A 9,327-nucleotide genomic window follows, 5' to 3' on the forward strand; every position below is an offset into this window, starting at 1 on the left:
GGGGCAACCTGCTTCGCCAAGAAACGGTCTGGAGGGGAGAAACTAGGTGCAGAGCACCCGGTTTGCACGCCAGGGTGGTGGTCACCACGGCCATCCACGCCCACAGGTCTGCAATAACCAGCAAAAGCTGTCCGAGAGGTGGGGCATGCTATCTGGAAGGGTACTCTGGAATTTGGTGGCTTGCGGAGTTGATTTGAACTAGTTTTGACTGCTGCCAAATTTCTAACAGCAAACTTAGATCTTACAAAAATGGGTCTTAGGAGGGAATCCTTGGGGAGAAATCATGTCTGGCAGTGTTAGGCATGGAAGGACTACCAGACTGCAAAGTTTCAGCTCAAGAAAGCAAGTGTAGCCAGTGCTTGCTGTACAAAGCCACATTTCAGCCAAAAATGAACTTGAAGAGGTGTTGCTCATTTTTCCTACATGAGCATGCCCTCAATTGATTTGAAATGATGCATTGAGACACTAGAGAGGCTCTGGAAAGAATTGGGCGTGATAGCTTAAGCAGAAAAATGGAAAGAAGGGTAAAACAGTGCTGCCAAGGGTGAAAATGAGAGAAAGTTACAAAGGGTCCTTCCCCAATAATTGACCAGTGGCCATGGGAAAGTTACTGGAGGTGAAATGTAACTATGTGAGGCTGTTTTAGAAATTTGGGCTCAAGGAATAAAGTAGAAGGGGCAAAAGAAACCAAATTAGTGAGTGCACACAAGGTGTCTGATATGTGGTAGGGCTACCAGATGGATTCCAATGGCTAGGAAACTTAACAGGGTCAAACAATAGATGAAAATAGGCTTGCACACCAAATTTCGGATTCGCTGGAGGAGTTTTCCAATGTAGACTTGAAAAACCATAGAAATGGGCAGAAATGGGTTTCTGCTTAGAACCCTATTCAAATGAATTCCCACAAATCCAATATTTGGTGTAGGGGCATTATTTGAGCATTAAGGCATGCACAAAAAGTTTGAGGGTAATTGGAGAAACTTTATAATGTAAAGTTTACCAAAGTCAGAAATCAACAAAGAGGGTTTTGAGGGTCTTAGGACAAGTTCCTCTATTCTCCTTGGGGTACCACCTGGTGTGGATGCCTCATTGGAGTACTGGACCATGTCCACCAAATTTGAGCACAATTGGAGACACTTCACAGTGTAGAGTTGCTCAAATTTGATTCTGGACAAATAGGGTTTTAGAGTGATTAGGGGAGTCAAATCAACTTGGATTGAAATGAAACTTGGCAAGATCATCAAGAATATCATAGATGACATGCTAGAATTTTACTTGAATTTATGGAGAATATTTCTTATAGAAATATTCCAAAAGCTTGGAATAGGCAGGAATGGTTTTGAAGGGATTTGCCCAATATTTTGAACATCACCATGTGTTGAAACTCATAAATATGGAGTAAATATATCCACTGAGTTTCCCTAAATTTTCTTAAATATTTTTAAGGCAATAAAAATAAATTTCCTTCATAGGAGACCATTTCTGGCCTCACACAAAGGCTTTTAAATCAAATAATAAAATAACTTTCAAAATAATAATATGGTGGTTTTTGTAAGTCATTTTGATAATGGTTTTAAATAAAACAATTGGTGCAAAAGAAACTCCCTAATTTGAGGACTTGTAGTACAAACCTCATCTCAGGGGTTTGAAAGTCTAATTCAAAGAAATGCTTTTTGGTGAAAATAGTACTTGGTAAAAATAGATATTTGTCCTAAACAGATGGTATGATCATTAGGCAGGAGATCATGGAGTGAGGAGGTGATTAGGAGAATGGCAAGAATTAATGGGGATCAATCACATGCATTTAAACAAATAGGTAGACAATAGTCACTCCAAGCGTCACAAGCATTCACAAAAATTTTAATTGGTCCTAAATTTTGAAATAAGTTAATTAGTTAGGGAAGCCAAAAACAGGGTGTGACAGACCTTACCCTCTTAAGAAAATCTCGTCCCCGAGATTTCTGGGCTAGGGGTTGGTGAGATACAAAATCTTGAGTTGGAAGTAGTCTTCATGTCCCCATGTTGTTGTCGTGGTCTTGAGGTGCTTGATGATACAACTTCGAATGTCCGCACATCCTTGCATGATCGTGAGCGGGATCTGGCAGTAAGTTAGGCTTGACCGAGGTCAAGGGCTTGGTAAGCTAAGTCCGTGCAAGGTTCTGGCTTGCAAGTGTATTCCAAAGTCAGAATACGTGGCAAGAGGGGGTGTCTCGGATCTGGTCCTGGGCTTCGCATGCCGGTTAGTGACATCAAGATGTCTCGTGTTAGAACGTACTACCAAAGTCTTCGCATGGCTTCCTGCTTACGGGGAAGTCCTTGACTCCCTTTCAGCAGTCAAGCTATGGTCGCAAATAGTCTTCGTAGGCTTCTCGTGAAAAGGGTCCGGGTTGGGTCTCACCTATGAGTCTAAGCTCGGAGGCTCTGGTCCCGAACAGGTCCTGCCATCTTGGGAGTTGCGAGGGTTTCTGGATAAGCTGGCTACCCAAGAGCATAGACCAGTCATCCATTCCCAAGGTCTGCGACTCGGCAAGCGGAAATCACCTTTAGGAGGTTTCCACCACGACTCACTAGTACTCTCGTCCTTGATTTGGACCAAGGCGAGGTCGTCTGATCCTTTCGCTTGTCGAAGGACTTCGTCATTTTGAATCGTCGAGGTTTCTTGACGTCGTTGATGTAGTCGGTGCGTGGTTGGTGGTTGACTTCTTGTCGCTTCTTTGTCGTTGTCGGGGTTCCTCATCACGGCAGTTCTTTGTCTTGGCTGGAGTAGGATAGACTTCCGTCGTCTTGGGACTGCTTCGAGAAGCCGACCTTCTCGAGATAACAATGTACCCTCAAGAGGTATAACAACCGGTGTTCCTGGGCTCGTCCAAACAGGACTAAGGTGTTCTTCCTCTTACTGGGTGAGTAAGTATGTCATCAGTGAGGATGACAACCTACCTTCCCAGACACGACATCGGCACCGTGCTCATGGATCAGGTGAGGAGAACGGGGACTTGCTATGGGCGGGTACTAGCCACATTTTAACGACTTAGGGTCGTCTTCTATGGTTGTAGTCCGTCCATCTTGTGGCTCGGTGGAGCTTTAGGGTCTTAAGGAACTTAGGATGTGGGCGAACAGTTATCATCTTATCTGTAAGCACATTCCTTAGATGCAAATAGTTCGACCGCTAACATGAGACAACATCACCTCATCTCATCAAGGATATCATCCTACGTGGGTCAACTCCACACCGTTCAAGCTAGTCAACTCCGGGTAGAGGGAATAACTAAACCCAAACACTTACAAGTATGGCGTATCCCCAACTGTACATGCATTACTATGCAAGGACCTTGGGGAGACATACAGCTACCACGATTGAATCTCAGGCGCAACAAATCCAATTGTCCACCTAAGTCATCCAATGGACAGGGTACTACACTACTATATTAAGGAAACACGTAGTAGACCAATCCAATATCTTGTTTCCTTCCTATGAATCCGATCAAGTGATCCATCAATATGATCAATCACCACTGGACCTATCAATTCTACAAATCCGACATTGATGGGGTTCTACATAATCTCTTAGAGTCCTCATAACTCACATATTACTGCAAGAATTACGTCGTAGTATATCCACCAACTTCAATAATCATGGCCATCTAATCTCCAAGGCCAACTACATAGGTTGTAAATCTATTTGATAACTCCAAGTATACGCACTCTATATCGACCGAGAAACATGGTATCATAATCGAGATTATCGAGCTAAATCCAATTTACTTCGAACCATGTGGTCTTTGTCATCCTCAATACTCTATTAAGATTACCTATTAAATCCAAGACTCAGATCCAATAAGAAGTCTACTCGATACTCCGAGTTATCTTGGCAAACGCATCAAATCATGCCAACTACTAGCTAAGGTCATGTATACCACCAAGAAATATGTTCACGATCATAATCTTCCTACTAAATCCAATCTTACTCCATATTATGTAGATTATGCTGCTATATCAACTCGTTCCACCAAATAGTCTAGCGATATCCTCAAGACACATATCATCATCACCATGACAATCATTAGTCTAATACTCTATATCCGAGAATAGTCCTCTTATGTCATCAAGGTTACAGTGCTAGCTTAAGATTGAAGGATACTTGTTCGCTGTGTTCACTCGTTCCATTAAGAACCTGGTGCTTAGCGGGGTTTATTGGGGACCTACATGAGTTCTGGCAAGTTCGTGTACTAGACACGTGACCAGAAAATTTGAACCGGAAAGGCTTGTGGAGGTTAGTCTAGTCTAGTGTGGTTTTCCAATCTCGAGGGGAAAACACACTCCTACGGGTTGCGTGTGCTTAAGAATAGCACAATCAGTGTCTTCAGCATCAGCCGTCCTTCGAAGCACATCCTTGGCGCATCTGCCTTGCCGTCTTCAGTTGTCAAGAGGGGTGAGAGAGAGATAGAGCACAGAGGGGAGTGTCTAAGGGTCTCAACGCAATCAAACAAGCGTTGAAGAATCAGCTCAAACAAGTGCTAAAATTATTTCGAACATCAAAATAAGACAAGTGATATAACCGCATGCTTGTTGCCTAAGCAAAAGTGCGACTTATATCGAAGCACAAACAACAAAAATAAGCAACACACAACATGGTCCATACGAACCATTTCACGGACTCGACTTCGCATAGGGGATTCACGACTCATCATATCCTAGGTTCAGGGACACGACAGTCGTGCTTGCTTCTTGCTCCGGAGAGGAGTCCGCTAAGTCTTCTGGACCTTCTCATGGTGTTGTCACGCCTCTTGTTGTCGCTTGCTGAAGCAATTCGCTTGAGTTGTAAGGAACTCTGGTTGTCTTCTCGTCTGGGATGTTGCTGACGAAGGTGGTTCTTCATAGCTGTCACTGACAGGGTCTTCCTTGTCTTCGTGATCTCGTAGGTGTCTTCTTCTCTTCTGAGGCTTCGAGGGTCTCAAGGGGACACCTTCATGCACCGATATTTGCAATGCATGATAGAGTTCTGATCTGTCAATCATACTAATTGCGATATCGACACCTAGAGCGGGGGATGAAGAGAACCGTTTTCCTCCTGACTAAGGTGAGGCGGACCAAATGGCAAGGTTCTCATCCACCGGTGGTGGTCGACACAATTACTTACAACTGACAGGGTCGCCCTATTAGTGATGCGGATCAAGGTTTGCATATATTATGTCCAGATTATCGTAGGAAAATGTGGCATCACTCTGGAACAGTGCCCAGGGTTTCACCATCTTCTAAGCCTCGATGTCCTCGTTCCTCTTAGAGGTACTTCTGTTGGTTTCGTTTGGTCGCGGAGTGGTCTTCTCTGTCCTTCAGCACAGGTGTTTGCGTGGAAAGGTTACTTCCTTCCGGGCTGCCCATGAGGATTTTAATTTATCCCGTGGTCAGAAGGGCATAAGGTTCTAGCGACCATTAGCAAGTTTTGAAAAAGTAGACGAGGAGTGTCAAGAAAATAAGAGCGGAAGGCTAGAGCATAACCTTCAATTTCTTTGAAGTTTTAGGAGAGTTGAGAAAATATACAAGTTTTGTAAGTATTTTGAAGGATTCGGAAAGCAGTTTTATCCTAACTAACGTCCATGCTAACTAAGGGCTTCCTACAGTCAGGATGGCTCTAATACCAGCTCTATGGGGACCCAAACTGGTAAGTCGAGATCCCCGTGCCCAGTGATCCCAAGGATCAATGCTCACTGAACACAGATACTGAATAATAGAGTCTTACATCCATACATACCGTTTGATACAATAAATGACCACTTCGGTCGAGTCTTACATACATAGGGCCTTAAAGGCCAAAGCACCAAACTAGACCAACAACGGAATTATTGGTTGAAAGCGTTAACCCATGCCATCAGCCTTAACCTACAGGCATTCTGACTAGGAAGCGTCCTAGCTCGCAAGAGCGTCACCGAGTTAATCTTCACCATATCCTGTCTGTCACACCTGGTCAATGAAATAACCAGTGGCAAGCCAATGAGTACTTTGAATGTACTCGTAAACAGCCCATGATACGAACAATGAAAGTGAAGGATAACAATATCATGCATCTTTAATGTAACTCATCTGGGTGGAATGATCATGTATATGCATCAAGCTAAAGAATTACTTTTGAAGAACAGGTTAGAGATATCGATATATCTGCTAAGGGCTGAACTATCCGAGTTCACCCTATATGCCAAGTCATCGGACTTGTCATAACCTCAATGTATCAGCTGAGGGTTAAACCATCCGGGTTTACCCTATATGCCAAGTTATCGAACTTGTCATAACCTCAATGTATTAATGAGGGCTAAACCATCCGGGTTTACCCTACATGCCAAGTCGTCGGACTTGGTCATATTATTACTCTCATAACAAGACCTTTTTAACACCACACACACACTCTTGGTTTATGCGGAAACGCTAGACGTAGTTTAAGCAGCACCACCCAACTGTCCTTGACCGTGGAGACGGCTATTCGAATAGTTTACACTCTGCAGAGGTAGTACGCTGGACCCACGAGAAACGGGAAACTTTCGTGTCATCCACGACTCGCGGTATATCACATATACCCGAGGTAAGTACCCGATCATCAACTTTCCCCTAACGATACTAGACAAAGAGGTCCACTCGATTGGTACCCAGCCCACATGTTGTACGTCTTACGAGCAACGACTTTGGACAATATCAACCATGCGGGGACCAACGGTGTGCCTGGAACTCATAATAATGGCATAGTCGTCCTACCTGGCACGACCCCATCACGAGAGTGACACCAATCACTCCCGCCACTAGTAATGTGGCTCTTTGCTAGTACCGACCAGAGTAATCAACAAAGCCCCGTCCCATAAAGGGGTAAGGTGGTCGTACTAGTAAGGTAGGGACGGTCGACACATCATAAATCTAATCCCATTTCCGAAACCATACTCACACAAAATCACCGGTGCACCACTTCTCCAAAAGTGGCCACCAACTCATCATCACCCTTGGGCATTAGTGGCACCCGACGGGGTTTTCATAAACTCTTTGATTTAACTCATCATCATGCTTGTGATAATATGCTTTTACTTTACTTGTCAACATGGCAATAACATGACCCTCGAGGGGTAGGGTCAAGCTCAATGCAATGATCTTACTCTACTAGTCAACATGACAGTAGCATGATATTCATAGATGGTAGGGTCAAGCTCATCATATTATGCTCCAAGGAGCCATATGAATAACATCAGTACCATGCAAGTGCTTTGAAGAAGCCTTCGGTACCATCACCACAATGATGAACCGGCATCGTGATCACATGCAACGGGAGAATACCAACTATACTAGCATGCAACAATGTTTGTGCTCAAGTCATGGTCAAAGGGTTGCTTGCCTTGATCACGTAAGTCCTCGGGGTCTTCGAGGTCTTCCGCTCCAACTCCGAGTACTCCGTCTACGGTCAACTATCGTCGGAAACAACCATAGTAAGCCACACATCAAGCAGAGTAAAAGTGTTCTGTAAATAGAAGTTTTATTTTTCATGGACCTCTCTGGTCATAAGAAAAATACCTGAAGCTTCTCACAGGAGATTTGAATCATCAAGTATTTTTGAATAGGTGAAAGGAGCAATAGGTGGCCATTGAATAAGCCAACATAAATCATTCTGTTAAAAATGAGTGGAGGCACCCATTTAACAGAGAATGATTTTAGAAATATTTAGGAAGTGGTTTCACTCGATTTGGAGATGGTATGAATATTCTAGGGATTTAACAATGAGGAATAAATACCAATATGAACTATTTATTTATTGCAACAGAAGTAAGTCACACAAAAATGTTGACTAGGGTTCTAACAATGGAGAATGATTTTAGAAGGCTCTGGGAGTTTGAATCACTCCATTTGGAGTTGAAATGAAGCCTATGTGATTTTTGAAAGGTGGGGTATTTGTATCCGTATTGGCATTTTACAATAAAACACCACAGAAAGTTGGGAGGAAAAAATGTGCAAAGCACTTATTTGATAGGCCTGATTTTTAGGATCCTGCAAAAATTTGAATCAATGAAATAGGAGCCAGAATGAATTTAATATAGATTTTTGAAGTTCATAGACAATTAAAAAGGAAAGGAGGGCCTCCATATTTGGCTATCAAGCACTCTACGCGTTAGAAAGTCCCTGGGCCGGCCCAAAGGCTTGGTCTGGCAGGGAGGAGGCCATGCAGGTGGCGCCTAGCGCTGATTACGCCTCCCGCGCAGAGAAATGTCCGCAGGCCAGGCGCGACCACTTACTCCAAGGGCCCGGGCTGGGGAGGCTTACAGGGGGGGGGGTGCTTGTCGGGTCCTTCCTCTTCCTCCCGCCCGATCTAGGCACACGAGAAGGAAGGGCCGGCTCAGGTGGCTCCAGCCACTCTCCGATGGCCCTCCGGCCAGCAGGGCTCGAGGCAAAGCCTCCACCGCCCTAGGAGGAGCCAGCTCCACGAGGGGAGCCCCGGGCGAGGGAGTTTCCTGCCATGGTGAAGGCTGACGGTGGCAGTCCTAGGGAGGGCACCCCGACGGCTGAGAGGGGGAAACGAGGAGTGGGGCGGCTCCGTGGCAGCCACGGGGTCCTCCTGACCGAGCTAGTGAGGAGAGAGGGGGCTAGAGAGCCCAGGCACAGTCATAGCCGAAGCTTGCCATGGCGGCCATGGGAGGAGAGGAGGAAGCTTGGGAGGAGAAGGGGCTCAAGGGGGAGCTCGGGAGGAGCCCAATGAAGAGGGGGAGAGGTGCCAATGCAGAAGAGGCTCGGGGAGAGCTTCAAGTGGAGGAGGAGGAGCCGAGAGAGCTCGAGAGCTCTCTGGACCTCACGTGGGCAGGGGCGCCACACGTCCGAGAGGGCATTGGAAGCTAGCTAGCATCGTGGAGAGAATCAAAGGATGCTCTGCGGCACGCTGGGACATGCTGGGGCAACCTGCTTCGCCAAGAAACGGTCGGGACGGGAGAAACTAGGTGCAGAGCACCTGGTTTGCACGCCAGGGTGGTGGTCACGCCGGCCATCCACGCCCACAGGTTTGCAATAACCAGCAAAAGCTGTCCGGGAGGTGGGGCATGCTATCTCGAAGGGTACTTTGGAATTTGGTGGCCTGCGGAGTTGATTTGAACTAGTTTTGACTGCTGCCAAGTTTCTAACAGCAAACTTAGAGCTGAAAAAAATGGGTCTTAGGAGGGAAGCCTTGGGGAGAAATTATGTCTAGCAGTGTTAGGCATGGAAGGACTACCAGACTGCAAAGTTTCAGCTTAAGAAAGCAAGTGTAGCCAGTACTTGCTGTACAAAGCCACATTTCAGCCAAAAATGAACTTGAAGAGGTGCTGCTCATTTTTC

The sequence above is a fragment of the Hordeum vulgare genome, chromosome 1H (assembly GCF_904849725.1).
Source record: "Hordeum vulgare subsp. vulgare chromosome 1H, MorexV3_pseudomolecules_assembly, whole genome shotgun sequence".
NCBI lineage: Eukaryota > Viridiplantae > Streptophyta > Magnoliopsida > Poales > Poaceae > Hordeum > Hordeum vulgare.